Source organism: Gossypium raimondii, chromosome 7, assembly GCF_025698545.1.
Source record: "Gossypium raimondii isolate GPD5lz chromosome 7, ASM2569854v1, whole genome shotgun sequence".
Lineage (NCBI taxonomy): Eukaryota > Viridiplantae > Streptophyta > Magnoliopsida > Malvales > Malvaceae > Gossypium > Gossypium raimondii.
In genome coordinates, this window is record NC_068571.1 from 14,172,246 (window position 1) to 14,191,560 (window position 19,315).

Here is a 19,315-nt window from a genome sequence, read left to right on the forward strand (position 1 = left end):
TTTGACACATGGAATAAAATGTTAGTGACACACAACCATATCTCAGCTCATGTCCGTGCCCGTGTAACTCTCTGACTTGGGTCACATGGCCAAACCATACGCCTGTGTGCCAGGCCGTGTGCTAGACTATGTAACTGCCTGACTTGCAACCTTAAAAACCTATAGGGGACACATGACCATGTCGCATGGCCGTCTGTCACACACAGCTGAGACAAACGCCCATGTCTTAGGCTGTGTGGGCAAGAAATTTTCCATAATCAAGTCATTCCTTTCACCCATTCAAGCATGTACCTACAAGAAATATGCACATATAATCAAAGAATCAAAACATACCAAAAGATGCATAATAAAACCAATTCAATAGGCCAAAAGTACATCCAACCAATATGCCAAAAGGCACCTCAATCACAACCAAGCAAATATACCAGCACTTATGCATAATTGACCATAATTCTAACATATACATCTAGCGCAATATCATCTCAAAGCATACCATAATTAAGACCATATAAAGCATAATAACTTAAGTCACCTACAAGCCAAAACAAACCATAAGTGTTTACTTTCAAACCATTCTAACCAAACCAAAAAGATACTTATTTACAATCTTTGTAATGCACCTAACAACTTAGTTTAGTAGTTTGCCATAATGTACTATTATAACCTATAAAGCCACATATACATGCCATGACCTTAGGGGCACAAGAACTACCAACATCGAAGGATAGTGTGAGTCAGAGATTCGATTCGTCCAGACGTCAGCAACAATGATCTACAAAATAGTTCACAAAAATGAATAAGTTTATAGAGCTTAGTAAGAACATAGTATATCATTAAACTTATCAACAATTGAATAAACTCATATTTTACTTGATTTAAGTTTATCAAAGTGTAAACAGGGGCACCTATGTACAACTTAAGGGTACCGAAGTACAAATAGAGGCACGTATGTGCAATTCAGGGGTTAATTAACTATAAGCATTTAATTACATAACTATAATATAAAATATACAAGTAGAAATTCAATTACGTATTGAAATACTACAAACTGATATTGACAATTAGAGCGTAAAAGTAAGATCGAGCTAATCCGTGATTTTTGGCTTTCCTCGGTTTAGATCCGATTGGGATTTATCTTGATACAAATAAATAATTATATTAAATCAAGTGTTTCAATCAACTCAAACGTTCAATTCAATCCATAATCCATATTTATACATAATTACAAATTTACCCCTAACATTTTTACTTTTGACAATTTAGTCCTTAAACTCGTAAATTAAAATCTAAACATTTTCATCCCTAACTCATGCTAGCCAAATTTATTATGAACCCATATCAACTCATACAAATCATCATTTCACAATTTAACCATGATATTTTACTACTTTTACATATAAATCCCTAAATGACATTTTCATCAAAAATCACTTTACAAAACTTGTTTATTTAACAACAAGGACTCATAATATTTCATTAAACATCAAAAAACATGCAAACACCTTCATGGAAAAATCCTAATCCTTTAATGTTTTTGCAAATTAGTGTTTGGGCTAGATAGATTAAGCTACAACGATCCTAAAAACATAAAAATCATTAAAAAGGGTACAAAATCACATTTACATGCAAGAGAAAGCTAGTTGAATGTTAAAGGTGCAAAAATGAATGGTTTTCTTCCTAGTTTTGGTGGAGCATCACACTGAAGAAGATGATATCTTTGTCCACTAAAAATTTAAATGGTGTATTTACCATCTAAGTCCTTTCACTTTAAAGTTTCATAGCTATTTGATACCTTTATCTACTAGAACTTTACTTTTGCACCTTTTATAATTTAGTCCTTTTCACGAAATTAAGCATGCAAACGACAAAATTTCTTAATGAAATTTTTATACGACCTTACTAATATTCGAAATACATTAAAATATTAATAAAATAAATATCTACTCGTTGGATTTGTGGTCCCAAAACTACGTTTTCAATTTCACTAAGAAACGGCTATTACACATGTTGTCGATCCAAAGCCGCAACAGAATCGTCTCGGCTTCTATGTAGTCCACCCTGTTGTGAACGAACAAACAAAAACTCTCACTGAACGTTTTAGAGAGTTTTTCCACAAAGGAATGCGGTTAGTAGACCTAGGTTATTTTCTTTTATGGTTAATATTGGTAAACACTTTTCTGCACCCTAGGGGTTTTATTTTATGTTTCCTTTCCTTTTATTTAGTATTCCCTAAATAAATAAATAAATAAATAAATAAAATGGAATCCCCTTTTTGGTGCCAGAATATATATGAAAATATCACGGTGTTATATCCTTTCCAAAAGGATATTAATTTCCATATATATTTTATATTTGACCGAAATTAATTATTATAATATTTTTTTAATAATTTTGGTAAATAGGTCATAATTATATTTGATATGAATCAAATTCATACATTTATTTTAATTATGTTCTCTATTCTTGTATAATGAATTTGTACATATATTGTGTTTATTATTTAACCGTAAAATTAAATTAATTCAATAATTAATATAGTTCTTGTGACAATTAAATTTAATACCAACTGTGTTTAGATTCTGTTCGTTTCAACCATAGGGTGTGACACTGTAGGCTATTGTAACATTGGTAGTAATACTAAAACACTTCTAATGTTACAAGTAATGACTGGCATCTAGCAATGCATCATCACTACCCAAGTTACAAGAAGTCGTGCTTCAACATAACCTTTCTGTGATAAATTCTCATGTATTATATCCTTTTGTCCTTTATACCTCGATTGGACATAAGTCATGGAATATTCACACTTGCAAAGTCCAATCTCATGTTTCTTGATACCTAAAGTAGACTACAATAAACAAATAAGTGTAATATCCCATATTAACTTATTTGAGCATGGCCATGCATTTCTAGTCTCACTTCATCAAGTGACATAATATATTGCTCCCATTTTGTAGGAGGGACAAATCCTATCTTGCTCAATCATATCCCACTACACAGATTATGGCATACCCAACATCAGTCTTTATAGTACAACTTGTTACAATAGCCGTTTGACTGTATCAAAATATACAACTCACTATGTTGGGACAATGATGATCTCAAGTCTAAGGATCGTATACATATTTATCACTATGAGTAATGTTGTGACTATTACATAATATTCCAAGACAACACTATGTCGTTCTCTAACATATACTCATGTATTGATTTTGACATCTCTATGTCAATGACAACACTTTGTCATCAATCAACTACATGTTAGCCTTAATGCATTATTATTGTCCAAGCCCACAATAATACTCAACTAAGGACTTTTAAGAATAATCATATTATTCTTAGGACATTATTATAAAATAGATTATATATATACACAAAAAAGAAACTGATATAATAATGGCAATGCCTTGTATTAATAAACGAGGTAAAACAAGTATATTATTACAATCATCTCAAGATTGGTCTTTGGGCATACTCTAACAATTTCAATTTCTTTTTCTATGTATGTAAATAAATTGATTAGTTGAGACCTAGTTAGAATTGAACTAGAATACTATAGATGACTTAATACTTAATTAGTTCTTTTCAAATTTCTAGAGCAATTGTGGGATCCTTTGATTTTCCACTAAGTTTTGTTCCTAAGTGTCTCTTCTATAAAAAGACATCAGAATAACATGTTTGCACATTTTTGCTTCCACTTCTTCTTATTCTTCTTCTTCCTTGCAATTTCGCTAAAGATTTAGAAATTCTAAGTTATAGTAAATAGCAATAAGTTCCTACATTTAGCCAACACCATTGTTATCACTAGATTTCTGGTAAATTTTGGTAAACCCTTAAGTCATTATCAAAGAAATTTATGTGTTTACAGTAATTTATGCATAGGTTTTATAATTGTTCTTGAGAAAGAAAACTTCCTAATTCTAGGTTGCATGCTACCGATTGGGTTGCATGTTATCGATTCATTCATGCATGTCAAGTTTCAATAGTTTGAAGATCTGATAGATGTGTTTGTCTCTTTTCTAGCTCAAGAAGCTAATGAAGGTCTAAGCAACAAGTGGAAATGACCTGCTGAATAGGTTACTATATTAGACTTTCTGGTGAGTTCCTTCTTACTCCATGTGTTGTAAATTCTATTATTGTATGAACTATGTAAGGTAAGTGTTCTTTCTCAACAACGTAAATGTGACGATTGGTCTCGTGGTGTTCAACCAGTATTGTTAGTGTGGGTATGGTCTGTTTATGTTTTAATGTGTAACACCCTTTTTACTGCACAAGCTAGTACAATCAATATGTGATATGTGATATGTGATATGTGATATATGACATATGAGATGTTATGATGAAGAAGGGGAATATGTTTGTGATGCCTTCAGTAGGGCAACTAAATTGCAAATCAGACAGGAAAATCACGATAAAACATACGCGAATGAATTTAAATGATATGAGGTATTAAGGGGTGTGTGTATATAAATACGACTGATCCACATGATAATGACTCTAAATTCAAGGTATGAGGCTGGCATAAGGATAAGTTGTGTATAAGTTATGGTTAAGTTTGTGGCGTATAACCGCCTATGTGTCATGTTAAGTTGGCATATTGAGTCTGTTTGTATTTTGTGAATGCCATTGGGTGTATTATGATTATTACATTTGAACTTATCTAAAATGTTAAGTATCTTTATGATATTAAAGTTTGCTATCAGTAGTATCACTATACATTAGTCGTGTTTTCTTTATGGAACTCACTAAGTTTGTTTGAACTTACCCTATTATCATTTCTTTCTCAGGTGTGTTGATTGAATGAAGTGGTTCAGTTGAAGGGACTATGCCAGAGAACTGTTGATTGTAAGCCATTTGTTAAATTTTTTATCATGTATGACCTTTGTGAAGGTGGCGTATAGACCTGCTTTGTAACTAACTTGTGTAATGATCTACCATTTTTGTCAAGATATGGTTTTATGAGAATCTTTATAAACCTTTGATATATATATGTGTATAATTTAATATATTTTGTTTCATAAGATTGTCTCATTGACACATACGTCAAATGATTTTGAGAGATATTTTAATCACCAATGATGCACATTGAAACTATTGTATGAGATTAAACCATCTTAAATTTTATGTAATTTATCAACTTATATAAGGCTTTGCCATATGTCTTATCTAGAATGTTTAATTTGGCATAATACTAATTTGATTGTTTTGTCTTTGTTCTACTGAGGTTACACTAAGAACTTTTTTTATAAATTTCAAATATTTATTGATAAACTCGTACGATTTATGTCGTGGCACTCTCAACTCAAATTCATTGATTAGGTCAGGTAGAGAGTGTTACAAGTTTTGGTGTCAGAGCCAAGGTTGAACTATTTTCAGAAAATTGAAGGATGTGTCACGTCCCACCATGCATGATACATCTCTGGCTTAGTCCCTGTATTTTAAGCTAATATGTTGTTTTATTATAGTTGTTAAAGAAAATGTTTGAAGGATTTAGAGAAGTAACCAGTGAGGAGATTGCAAGCCATGTATCTCTTGTTTAGAACCAAACTCCTACAAATAATTTTGGTGCTGCTGGGAATGCTTTTCAAAACATTTTCTTCACTATGATGACTCATATGTTTAATAAGTTCATGGGGACAACGCAAGCACCCCATCCTCAACAACCTCAGCAACCACAACCATAAATTATATGACTTTTACCTATTGCACCTCCAATGCAAGCTGCAACTTAACTTAAGAGTGATCTTGTGAAAAAGATAAGAAAAGGTGGTGCTAAAGAATTTCTAAGAGTTAGAGGTGAAAACCTTATAGTGGTAGAACAATGGTTATCACGTGTTTTCAAAGTATTAAAGGAGTTAAAGTGTACACTGACAGACAACCTCGTGTGTGTAGTTTCCTTACTTGAGGGAGGACGTATCAATGGTGGGAAATGTTAACTAGTGTGACCTTTGAAGAACTGATTGACTAAGAATTCTTTTTGGATAAATTCTGAGAAAGATATGAAATCAAATGAATGTTGAGCAGATGAAGAATGAATTCTTGTATCTCAAACAAGGGCAGATATCAGTGATGAAATACAAACAAGAGTTCATTAGACTCAGCTACTATGTAAAAGACATGATCCAGGCAGAGAAAGCTTGATGTGATATGTCTGAATAGGGACTAAGATGAAATTTACGGTTTAGGGCAACATCTGAATGCTAGAGTTTGACAGCTATGATGACTAAGGCTCATACGATGGAGATGATATTTCAAGATATGAGTAGAACTTTTGATAGAGAAAGAATGAAGCACGGATTTACCAGTCTACCACCCTCATCAAATTTCTAAAAGCTGAAGGATCAAAGTTTCTCGACATCAAGGAGGGATTCGTAGCCTGTGAGTTTCAAGTGAGTTGGAGATTGTAGACAAGCTACCTTGATGGCAAGTACAGATGGATTGTAACATCCCGCTCAAGGAAGCCCTAGTGGTCGGGTATTTTGAAGTAAATTCTAAATAAGTAAAATGATTGGGTTTGTGTAAGAAACTAAAATCTATGGGTACACCTCTGGGTGAAGCCCTGAAAGTTTGAAATATTATCCATAAGAATAGGGTTTAAAGAATTAGTTTTAAGTTCCTAACGTTGGGACTTGATTAAGTGTAAGTTACTTTTCGAGTACACGAACGACGCTTTCGTCCGACGGGCTCTGAACAAAAAGAAAGGAACAATAAGTATGGCTAACTTTAAAGGAAGGTAAGTATGATGAATCAAGGGGTAAGAATAAAAATATATCTATGGTACATAATTATAAAGAAGTATGACAAGTGAAGTAGCGTTCGCCCAAAAGCCCATTGCGACGTATATAGTTGGCGGACTCTGAAAGAAACATAGGAAAATAAGAATTCTGCATCAGATAACTAGAAGTAGCGAAATGAGACTTATGGTTATGTAAAACAACCTTTAGAATGTGAGTTCAAGCCAATGACGTAGTACACCCTGTGACCGTTATGGTCCCATGCCAGTTAAATTGTGAGGAAAGTTGGTTAGAAATTAATCAAACATGGAGTAGAATGGTTAAAAGGGAAATGAGTAATTGAATAAGTTCTTAGAGGTTGTAGATTATGATAAGGCCACTCAGTCTTGATGTGATGTTTACCAAGTCCCTATGGAGACTTGGGTTAAGTTGAAGGGACACTTTGGTAGAGTTGAAAAGAGGGCTATCTTCTTCATCCATTTCATCTGAAAATATTAAGATATAGGACTAAAGAAAGACAGAAACACTGAGTTGAGTTTGAAATCCTGGACATTTCTAGTGATTTTCTTCACAGCAATCTACGTTTCATGACTCTTCTTGACAAGCAAACACAAATCTATAAGTATGCTTAGAGAAATAGGGCTTAGTGAAATGTCTGGGTTTAAAGTAATGATAAAGGTTACTCGAATGGGTTATAACGAAGTACCTTTGTTTATCAAGGCAAAGAAGGTTATAGCATCTGGCTGAATGATGGATCAGGAGCCCAAACTATTGATTTCACAATGAAAGGCTAGATCTGAAGTTTAAACTACATTTGAGGTTATAAGGTGAGTCCCTAAGCTGACTCTTGCATGTATGATGTATGTTTAGAATCTTCTACAAAATTTAGTAAAAGCATGAAATCTAAGCTAAGAAAAGTAATATATGAAGGATGAACAGAAGAACGTGTAATGCCTAAAATCTGACGGTTCAAGTGAGAAACATAAATCTTTAAGATAAGAAATGTGTTAATGTGTCTCAAAGTATAAACGAGTATGATGTGAAACGCATGTGTGTCTGGTAAGAATGAATATGTTTGTCGTCAACATGTCATTTGCATGATGAGTTTGTGTCTATCTCTAGAGTCGTCTAAAGGGGTTCGTCGAGACTAAAAACACGAAACTTTGAAAGGACAAGTCCATGGCTATGGCATTAAAGGACCATATCATGTAAGACCATAACTCGTGGGTTATGGAATCATACTGGAAGAATACCATATCGTGTAAGACCGTAACTGGTGTGTTATGGCATCATATGCGGAAAATTAAGAAAGGTTATTACCTAATGTGTTAATTTCTTTCTGTTTCTAGATATCAGAAGCTGATTCAGGTTGGAAGTTGTCGGAGATTTCACCACACTATCCATCGGTTATATTAGTATATTTTTAAGATTTTGGATCATGGTTATAATGGCATGTATAGGTGTTTTGTTTGATGAATTTTAGCCATTAAGTGTGGTTTGTATAAATATGATATTATGGTTAATGATTTATGTGGTATCTTCTGTGGTTGGTAACTTGCTATTGTGTTGGCTAAAATGATGGTATGGGAAATGTTGTAATATGAGTTGGTGAAGGGTGAAAAAAGGGATAGTTCATAAGGTTGCAATTGGCTTGATTTGGTAGTTTGAAAGTGATCATCTTTTGATAAATTTGGTATGGTATAAGTTAGTTGTGTATATGGATATTTTGTATTGATTATGTATGCATATTTGGTTTATGAACATTGTGGCAAATATAGTATTAAAATGATCCAATTAGTAGTTTAATTGTGGATTGAATTGCTTAGATGTTAAAGTAAAACTGTTTTGATGAATTGAGGTGTCATTTAGGCATATTGGTTGAATGGTTAGATTTTAGGTTGATTAAGCTTGGATATGCATATGCAAAGTGAGTTTTGAATGCTTGATTTTAGGTACAATTGGCTTGTACATTAAATGTGAGTTTGGGTGAGAAAAATGGCTTCGAAATTACCTATTTTTGTCCACACAGTCAGAGACACGGACGTGTGTCTCAGCCGTGTGTCACACACGGCTAGGTGACATGGTCGTGTGTCTCAACCGTGTGTGACACACGGCTAGGTGACACGGTCGTGTGTCTTAGCCGTGGTCGTGTGTCCCCTGTAGCTTCGAAAGGGTTACGAGTTAGGCTATTACACGACCTGGCACACGGGCGTATGGGGTTATTCCAAAGGGTACACGGCCTAGCACACGGGCATATGGGGTTATTACGAAGGGTACACGGCCCATATTTGAGGCCTAGGGAGGAGAGGCTAAAAAGCCTTCTTTCAAATGATGAACGAGTGGTTCATAGAGTTTTTTCGAACTAATCTAGCTATTCAACGACCTCTACCCCCACCTATTCCCCAATCGGTTCCTGTAGTTCCTCAAGGTTTGGAACCTTTATGCGTAAGTAAGCCACTTGTTGATAAAATCTGCAAATATAGAGCTGAAGAATTTAGGGTTACAGTTGATGATGATCCTGAGAGAGCTAAGTTTTGGTTACAAAAGCAATTATGTTTACATTTAAGATTTGGCGACACTATTTGTATGGTGAAAAATGTCACATTTATACCGATCATAAGAGTTTGAAGTATTTAATGTTGTAGAGAGACTTGAATCTGAGATAGCGCAGATGGCTTGAGTTGTTGAAAGATTATGATCTGATTATTGATTATCATCCGGGTAAAGCAAATGTAGTGGTTGATACTTTGAGTAGAAAATCTCTGTTTGCTTTGCGAGCGTTGAATACGCGGTTGTCATTGTCCGTTGATGGTTCGATTTAGCTGAGTTAAAAGCTAAACCGTTATTTCTAAAACAGATTTGTGGAGCTCAGAAATACGATGATGCATTGGTAGCTAAACAAAAATTATGTGAGACGACTCTTGATTCAAATTTTCAAATAGGGTCTAATGATTGCTTACTATTTAGAGGTAGAGTTTGTGTATCGAGAGATTCAGAGTTGATTCAGAAGATTTTGTATGAAGTTCATTATGATAGATATCGCAGATGGCTTGAGTTGCTGAAAATGTAAAATGTTTTGAAACAGATGTATTGGTGGCCGAGAATGAAGCGTGAGATTTCAGATTTCATAACGAGATGTTTAGTATGTCAGCAAGTAAAAGCTGAACATCAGGTAACTTCTGGTTTGTTACAGCCAGTGATGGTACATGAGTGGAAATATGAGCGTGTTATTATGGAATTCGTATCGGGTTTACCCTTATCTCCAAGAAAGAAAGATGTTGTTTGGGTTGTTGTTAATTGTCTAACAAAGTAAGCACATTTTATTCTGGTATGTGTAAATTACTCCCTTGAGAAATTAGCTGAGTTATACATCTTTAAAATTACTAGATTGCACGAGGTGCCAGTTTCAATTATTTTAGATAGAGATCCTCAGTTTACTTCGCAATTTTGGAGTAAGTTACAGGAAGTTTTAGGTTCGCGATTACATTTTAGTACCGCATTTCATCCCCAAACAGATGGTCAATTCAAGTGAGTAATATAGATACTCGAAGATATGCTTCGTTGTTGCGTATTAGAATTCGAAGGTAACTGGGGAGAAATATTTAATGTTGGTTGAATTCGCATACAATAATAGTTATCAGTCAAGTATAAAAATGGCATCATACGAAGCTTTATATGGTCGTAAATGCTGAACTCCTTTGTATTGGACTGAACTCAATGAGAAAAAGAATCAAGGAATTGATTTGATTAGAGAGACTGAAGAAAAAGTGAAAGTAATTCGTGACAGTTTGAAAGTTCCTTCAGATCAACAGAAATCGTATGCAGATTTGAAGCGTAAAGATATTGAATTCCATATCGACGACAGAGTGTTTTTGAAAGTATCGCCTTGGAAGAGGATTCTTAGTTTTGGTCGAAAAGGGAAGCTTAGTTTGAGATTTATCGGGCTTATGAGATTATCGAGAGAATAGGGATAGTGGCGTATCGACTAGCTTTACCGTCAGAATTAGAAAAGATTCATAATGTGTTTCATGTATCTATGCTACGATGGTACCGATCAAACCCTTCACATATAATTTCTCCGAAAAAGGTTGAGTTCCAGCCCGACATATCGTATAGTGAAGAACCGATCAAAATTTTGACTCAAGAGATTAAAGACTTAAGAAACAAAAGTATAGCTTTAGTGAAGATTCTTTGGCAATGCCACGGGATAGAAGAGGCCACCTAGGAACCTGAGTAAGCTATAAGAAAGCAATATCCTAATTTATTTTTGGTAGATTTTTGGGGACGAAAATGTCTTAGGGGGAAGAGTTGTAATAGCCCATTTTCAGTGAAATCAAAACAATGGTTTTGGGACCACAAAATTGAAGTCAAAAAAATTATTTTATTATTATTTTAATGTCTACAGCACGTAAGTAGTGTCATATAAAATTTTTGTGAAGAAATTTTATCGTTTGCATGTTTAATTTGATAAAAAGGATTAAATTGCAAAAAGTGCAAAACTTGAGTTCTATAGGCAAAAAGTATTTAATAGTTATGAAATTAAATGGTTGAGGGTTTTATGTTGCACTTAGACCATATAAATTACTAGTGGACATATATGGACACTTTATTATGTGAATTATAGGTTAATAATAAAGGTTATTTAGGTAATTTAGTAAATAAAATCTAAATTAAGTAAAACAAAGCCAATTTTCTTCTTCATTCATCTTCTTGCCAAAAATTGAAGAAGAAAAAGCCATTAGAGAAGCCTTAACATTTGAAAAACCTTCTAAAGCTTGCATGGTATGATTTTTTATCCCGTTTTTAATGATTCATTGATTTGCAAAATTGTTAAGATAAAATGGAGCAAAAATAAAAGAAAATCAAGGAGGAGAAACCAATTGGGGGCGGCACAAGGTGGTGAAAATGAAGGAGAACAAAGAGGAAAGATGAAACACAAAAAAAAAAAACAAATGAAAAAAGATGGGGGAAAGGGGTGGATGGCACAAGGTCAAACTCATCAAACAAGGCATTCAATAGGGGGACAAAGATGTTAGAGAATAAAAAAAAATTACTTTGGGAGTTACCCTTTCAAATTTTAAAAACAATTTACTTAGCAATTTGAAAACAGGAGTCACATGAACTAGAGTGGACTGCTTTGCATAGGAAAACATTGCCAACTTTGTGCAATAAAATAAAAATAATAATTGATAACATGAAGACTTGGACTTGGGTAATTTAGGAGTTACTTAAGGTGCTTAACCACTAGACCACTTCAATTACTTTGTTAAATGCTAACGACATTTATTTTTAAATAAGACATAACACAAATTAGGATTTTGAAGAAAAATTGCTAAAAATGGAAAATCAGATCATCAAGGACAACTCCACCGTTACTTAACCATAAGTGCCATAGCCCGTTTTTCAGTGGTGTCGAAAACAATGGTTTCGGGGTGTAAACAGAAAAATATATAGGATTTTTCCTATGTAATTTATCACCTTTTTACTTAAATCCATTGTTAAAACTAATTAATTATTTAATAAATTAATGAAATATGTGAAAATATGAAAGTAGGACATAAAAATTATTAAAATGTAATTTTATACTTTATTATATAGTTTTCATGCAATAAATGGCTTATTTTATATTAATTTGAATATATTATATTTTTTAAGACATAAAGTGGGCCATGCATGATTAAATTAAATAATAAAATATAAAATTATATTTAATAATTAATTTTAAAATATTTCATTAATAATTTGGGTTTTAAATTAATTAATTAAATTGGATAAGTTTTTTGGTCCTCTAACTTGTTGATTTATTCTGGATAGGTCGATAGCTTTGTTGAATTACAAAACCGCCCAATTTGGAGGCCAAGTCAACCCAATATTCGACTACACATGGTTGTCCATTTAAACCATTCTTTGGTTTAATTACATAAGGTACTTGCAGTGTTGAAGAAATTAGAGATTTTCCCGAAGATTTACGATTAACTGAGTTTTAGTCCTGAGTTGTGTGGCATCAAAAATTGCTTAAAAATCAAGCAAAAAATCAAGTCAAAAGCCACTAAGCATGGTTGGTCACAATTTGAGGAGATTTGAAGAGGTTAACATCCACTATTTTCAGCAAACTATCCCCCTCTCCTCACCTATAAATAAGACCCTCTCATTCCTTTATTCATCATCCCCCAAGTATCCCTTAATCATTCCTCATTCATTCTCATCATTCATCATTCTCTCTTTTCTCCAAATTCTCTTAGCCTTTTCCATTCCCACGCCTAGCATCATCTCTTCATAGAGATTTTAGCAATTAAGCCTCTTAAAGAACCCTTGGTCGGCCACCTTTGAGAGCCATCAGCAAAGGAGCAAAGCAAAGAAACGAAGGAGCAACGTCAGTCAGAGTCTTGGGTGACAGCCACTCTGAATTGGGTTTAATCTTCATTTTCTTTAATTTAATATAAAGATATTTGCTATGTGTTCTTCATTCTTGTTTACAACAATGTTAGCTTGATTTTTTTTAAGCTAGGATGATTGTTTTGATTAAATAATATTTATTTGATTCATGCTTATAATGATTGTGCCTCAATCGATCATGTTTTCAATTAAAACCAAGTCTGTATTTCGTTCATACGTGATTGAAATGCACCTGAATTAGCTGAGCGGTCCTGACCAGACGACGGCTAATGGACACACAATTGAAATGTGCATGCTTAATTTAGATCCTAACCCGATTAAATTGAAGGTTGCATAACAACTCTGACCAAGCTCTGTGATCTGCATAATTTTTAGATTTGTGTGATTAAATTGTTTCAAACATGACACGTCCCTATTACCTCACATGAATGCTAAGAAACCATTAGTAAATAAGGATTAGTAAAATGTGCATTTACTAAGTAAAGGATTCCGAAAGGACCGAATGTGTTTTCCAAACTCATGAAAGATCGAGTTGCCACGGAATGTCTTTTCGAACGTTATTAAGCATGTTGATAATAAATTGATTTTGATTAAAGTAATTATCCTAGTTTATTTATGTTATAATTGTTGCAAATTGTGTTTAATTTTACTAAAATCTATTTCATTCATATAGTTTGCATACTTAGGATAATTTGTATTAGGGATCATTGCATTTAGTTTAATATATTTTAATCACCACTTCTCAACTATATTGTGTTTTTATTTACCGAATTGTTAATATAATATTACAAATCAAGTGACTTAGCACAAATACAATCCTTGTGGAGACGATAACTTGATACTTACTTATTACTTGATAATTATTGTGTACACTTGCACAGACCTACGCATTACAACTTTTTGGCACCGTTGTCGGGGATTGTCAACTGTTCCCATAGTCTTTTTTTTTGTGAAATTATTTATTTTCAATTTGATTTATTTCTAATATTACTAACTTATTCTTTTTAATTTTTGTGATTTTCTTTTCAGGTGTTTATGAGCATAGATCGAATTATCGATTTACTCCCTGTAGACCCTAAAATTGAGTGAACTTTTAGACAAAGAAGACGTGAACGAATAGCTCAAAGACAAGTCGAGATGGACCTTGGAAATCAGAATCAAGACCAAGGTAATGAAGCCGATCATGTACGAAATCCTATCCTCATTACCGATGATAGGGATCGATGCATCAGACAATATGCTGTGCCACTTTTTAGTGAGTTAAACCCAGGAATTAGAAGGCTAGATATTGAGGCAACCTAGTTTGAATTGAAACTAGTGATGTTTCAAATGCCACAAACGGTGGGCCAATTTAGAGGTATGCCCACGGAAGATCCATATCTCCACCTTCGATTGTTTATGGAGGTGAGTGATTCATTCAAGATAGCCGGTGTGACTGAAGACACACTGAGGTTTAATTTGTTTTCGTACTCGTTGCAAGATCGAGCATGAGCATGACTCAATTCATTGCCACCAGGTTCCATATCTACATGGCAAGAATTAGCAGAGAGATTTTTGGTTAAGTATTTCCCATCTAGCAAAAACGCTAAGTTAAGGAACGAGATCACAGCTTGCCAACAATTGGATGACGAGTCTTTGTATGAGGTTTGGGAACGATTCAAAGAGTTACTTCGTAAGTGTCCTCATCATGGGATTCCTCATTGTATCCAGTTGAAGACATTCTATAATGGCCTCAATGCAAATACAAGATATCGGCAGATGCTTCCGTGAATGGTGCAATTTTGCCTAAGTCTTATAATGAGGCTTATGAGATCATCGAGAGGATCGTGAGTAATAACTATCACTGACCAACAAATCAAAAAACTTCAGGAAGACGTGTAGCCGAAGTTCATGAAGTTGACACCCTCACTTCGTTATCAGCTCAGGTATCGTCTATTTCCTCTATGATAAAATAGTTAACCGCTAATAGTACTAATAATTCTGCAGCTCAGCCACCAAGTCCGTTTGAAGTAGTTTCCTGTGTGTACTATGGGGAAGGTCATTCATTTGAGAATTGTCCATCAAATCCTGAGTCAGTGTACTATGTGGGGAACCAATATCAAAAGAGGAGTGGACAAAGACCCTAGTCCAACTTCTACAATCCTTCATGGCGTAATGATCCTAAATTTTCTTGGAGCAACCAAGGAAATGGACCAAACAACAACTTATTGCAGCAAAGACCCAACTAATCTTAAGGGTTTAATCAGCAAGCTCCAAAACCACCTCAAGTTGAGGCATCAAATAGTTTAGAGAACTTATTGAAAGCGTACATGGCAAAGAATGATGCTTTGATCCAAAGCCAAGCAGCAACATTGAATAATTTGGAAAACCAAATGGGTCAGTTAGCTATGGAGCTACGTATTAGATCGCAAGGAACCTTGCCGAGCGATACTGAGAATCCAAGAAATTTGGATAAAGAACATATCAAGGAAGTGGCATTGTGAAGTGGTAAAATTTTAGAACCTCGATTGATTGATGTCAAAGTTAAGCCTGTTGAGAAAAATCAACCAGCTGTTGAAGTTCCTACACCAAAGGAATCAGAATCTCCAAAGTCTGACAAGGTAAACCCTAACTTAGTGAATTCAGATATTTTAAAATCTTCTTTAGATGAAGATTTACCTACTCAGAAAAGTTGTCCGGTTCAACCGAAAGTTCCATCACCTCTATATTCGCAAAGATTGCAGAAAAACAAGCAGAAACAGTAGGTGCAATTCAAGAAGTTTTTGGATGTTCTGAAGAAGTTACACATCAATATTCCATTGGTGGAGGCTTTAGAACAAATTCCAGATTATGTATAGTTTATGAAGGATATACTATATAAGAAGAAACGACTGAGTGAGTATGAGACTGTTGCCTTGATAATGGAGTGTAGTGCGCTCCTAAAGAACAAATTGCCACCGAAATTGAAAGACCCAAGAAGCTTTACTATACCGTGTAACATTGGTGAATCTTACTGTGGTAAAGCTTTGTGTGACTTATGGGCGAGTATCAACTTGATGCCTCAGTCTATTTTTAAGATGTTAAGGATAGGTGAAGTAAGTCCTACAACTATGACGCTTCAACTAGCGGATCGATATTTAGCATATCCCGAAGGAAAGATCGAGGATGTTTTGGTAAGAGTCGATAAATTTATTTTTCTGCTGATTTCATTATCTTAGATTTTGAAGCAGACAAGAAAGTGCCGATCATCCTTGGGAGACCTTTCTTAGCCACAGGAAGAACATAAATTGATGTGCAGAAAGGAGAACTCACCATGCGAGTTTAAAATAATCAGGTAACCTTTAACAATCTTAAAGCAATGAAATTTCCCGATCCGACAGAGGAGTGTTCAGTTATGAAAGAGATAAAAACCTTGGTTTCTATGTGATACGACCCTGCCCCCAGCACATCTTTGGACCAGCTCTTTAAATGTTGCTCGTAATCATTTGCGAGTTGAATTAGCTCAATTCCAGCTGGTTGAGCTCAAATCAGCTCATTTTAAACTCATTTTAACTTGCATTTATTTTGCTGGAATATATTTAATTTGTCATTTGTTAAATTAGTTGAGTTAAATAATTGAATTTAAATTCTGGTCAAATAATCATTAAGTGTTTTAATTATGTCTAAATTCATTACTTAATTAATTTGGTGTCTTACATATGTCCTAAAGTTCTTACAAATAATTATTGAGTTCACCGAATTTTAGGTACAAGTTGATACATTCATTTACTGCCAAGTTTAATTTTTTTTATACATGATTAATTACTGCTTTGTTTTGATGCAGGAATTTAGTGTTATTTGCTGCCAAATTAATGTGTCTAAAATGCATCTAATTTATTGAATGTATTTGCTGCAGGCACATGCAATGGACAGCAGTGAAGATGCTTGAATAATGGTGCATTGTGACCGATCACATGGAAGCTCAAATACATTTCATGTACATTCCTTAAAGGTGAAGATTGTGGCTGTTCAATTCTGCTGATACATGAATTAATCAAGAGGAACAAATCTATCCATTTATGCATTCCAAAGGGAATTGTATGAGATTTAATGTCATGCCTTGAATCTCCAAGATACATGATCCAAGTTCATGACTAATAAGTTCATTAATTCAGCCCATGTACCAGCACATACATGCATCAAAAGAAGGGGCTGGATCAGTTAAATGCCAATTGCCCATCTATGTGCTCAAGACGCCATTATGATTCAATTAAAGCATATGCATGGCACTTTCACCTTCAAGAACGTCCAAGGGGGATTAAAGGGCAATTAAAGGCTGGACATTTATGGACTTAAGGATTCTTCATGGCTAAGTATGCATGCACATACCAATGGGGAAGAGAGTGTCCATTCGGCTAATGCATGAATTTGCCGAATTCGTGAACCATCTTTAATGTTTTAATGTGAACCCTTTTAATTGTTGTGTGAACAAATTAGTAGCCGAATTTCAATAGGCATTAGAGAGCCTATAAATAGTTTGCTATTTCATTTTGTAAAGGACTTTTTGTCAAATTTTTGAATGAACTATTGTTCTTGTGAGGATTCTCCCTCTCATATTTCGTGTGAGTCTTGATTTGGCTTATCTAGCGTGCCAGTGGCGTCAACCGAACTCTTTCCGAACTTATCACCAATCCTAGTGTGGCGTTCATCCATTTCAATATACCTTCGGTTCTTACTTCGCTAAGTAACGGGTCGAGGTCCATATTCCTGTTTCCATCTTTTCACCTTAAACCATATAAGATTTGGGGCGATACTCATCATAGTATTGAAACTTTCTTGACGTTTAAGTTCCATTATCCATCTCCATCAATTACCTTTTCTATCCTACCTTGTTTCTATTCTAAACAGAACCTACCAACACCAAACCACTCATCTAAACCCCTTTAAAAGCTTCCGCAACCCTTAGCCTAAATCACCCAATTTTGACAACTCCAAATACTCCTCGTCGACGATCGGGAAACTACGAGAAATGACTCGATTCACCCGGGCCGGTTCGTATCATTTATTGCTGAATTTGTTAATGAATTGCTGCCGAATTTGTGAGGCATTTTTTCTTTCAAATTTTGTTCGAGACCCGTGAGACTTATCTGAGTCTTTTTTGAACTTATAACTCCCTAAACCCGAGTGTGGCGTTCATTCTAATACCTTTGGTTCATACTTTTCTAAGTATTGGCTCAAGGTTCTCCAACTACCAAATCCAACTCTTTTAGGTCCTATAAGCTTTGGGTCAACACTTTTCTTTAGTGTTGGTTCATCCTTGACCTTTTTGAGCCAATTTGGTGTATTTTGTTTTAAACCATACCATTTCGTACATATACCAAAACCATTCCATTTAAAAACCTAAACCGTGAACGACCATATTCAAACCACATCCTTTCTATCCTAACCTTACACATTATCCCTTTCTTATATACGAATCAACTTTCTTTCCGTAAATTCGAACTTAGCCTATTTTTTAAAATTCTAAGAACAAAGCATACTTCTTCATTTATCGATCGGGCAATTAAACGACTTGGAATCAACCACTAAACCGAGGTCGTATCACTATGGAAAGCAATTTTGAATAAGATCCATTGGAGAAAGCCTTAGATCTTGACCCTTTGAAGGATGAAGAAGGTGAAGAAAACATGGCTTTAATGGAAGCCAATCCGGGAAATTTTATTCAATCCACACGGTTTGAATCGTTGGAGTTGGAGGTCAGAAAATTTGTGCAACCCAAGTTGCCAATTGAAGAACCACCTAAACTCGAACTAAAGGTACTTCCTTCCCATTTGAAATACATTTATTTAGGTGATTGTTCTACTTTAACTGTGATTATTTCAGCGGAACTGACAAAAGATCAAGAGGAACAACTAATTATTGTTCTAAAGAAATTCAAGAAAGCAATTGGTTGGACCATAGTTGATATTCGAGGTATAAGCCCTTCTTTTTGCATGCATAAAATCATTTTAGAAGAAGGTGAAAGAGCTCGAATTGATGGGCAATGAAGGCTCAATCCTATTATGAAAGAAGTTGTGAGAAAGGAAGTGATCAAATGGTTAGATGTAGGAATTATCTATCCTATTTCAGATAGTTCATGGGTAAGTCCGGTGTAGTGTGTGTCGAAGAAAGGTGGAATCGCGATTGTTGAAAATGAGCGTAACGAGTTCATTCCAACAAGAACTGTT

At 34.5% G+C, this 19,315-nt stretch overlaps 1 non-coding gene across 1 annotated transcript; it reads right to left on the reverse strand.

Moving 5' to 3' along the window:
• Positions 1-14,717: 14,717 nt before the first annotated feature.
• Positions 14,718-14,824, reverse strand: LOC128042672 (small nucleolar RNA R71). Its single transcript, XR_008198187.1, has one exon. It is a non-coding gene; the product is annotated as a small nucleolar RNA R71 (small nucleolar RNA).
• Positions 14,825-19,315: the final 4,491 nt, after the last annotated feature.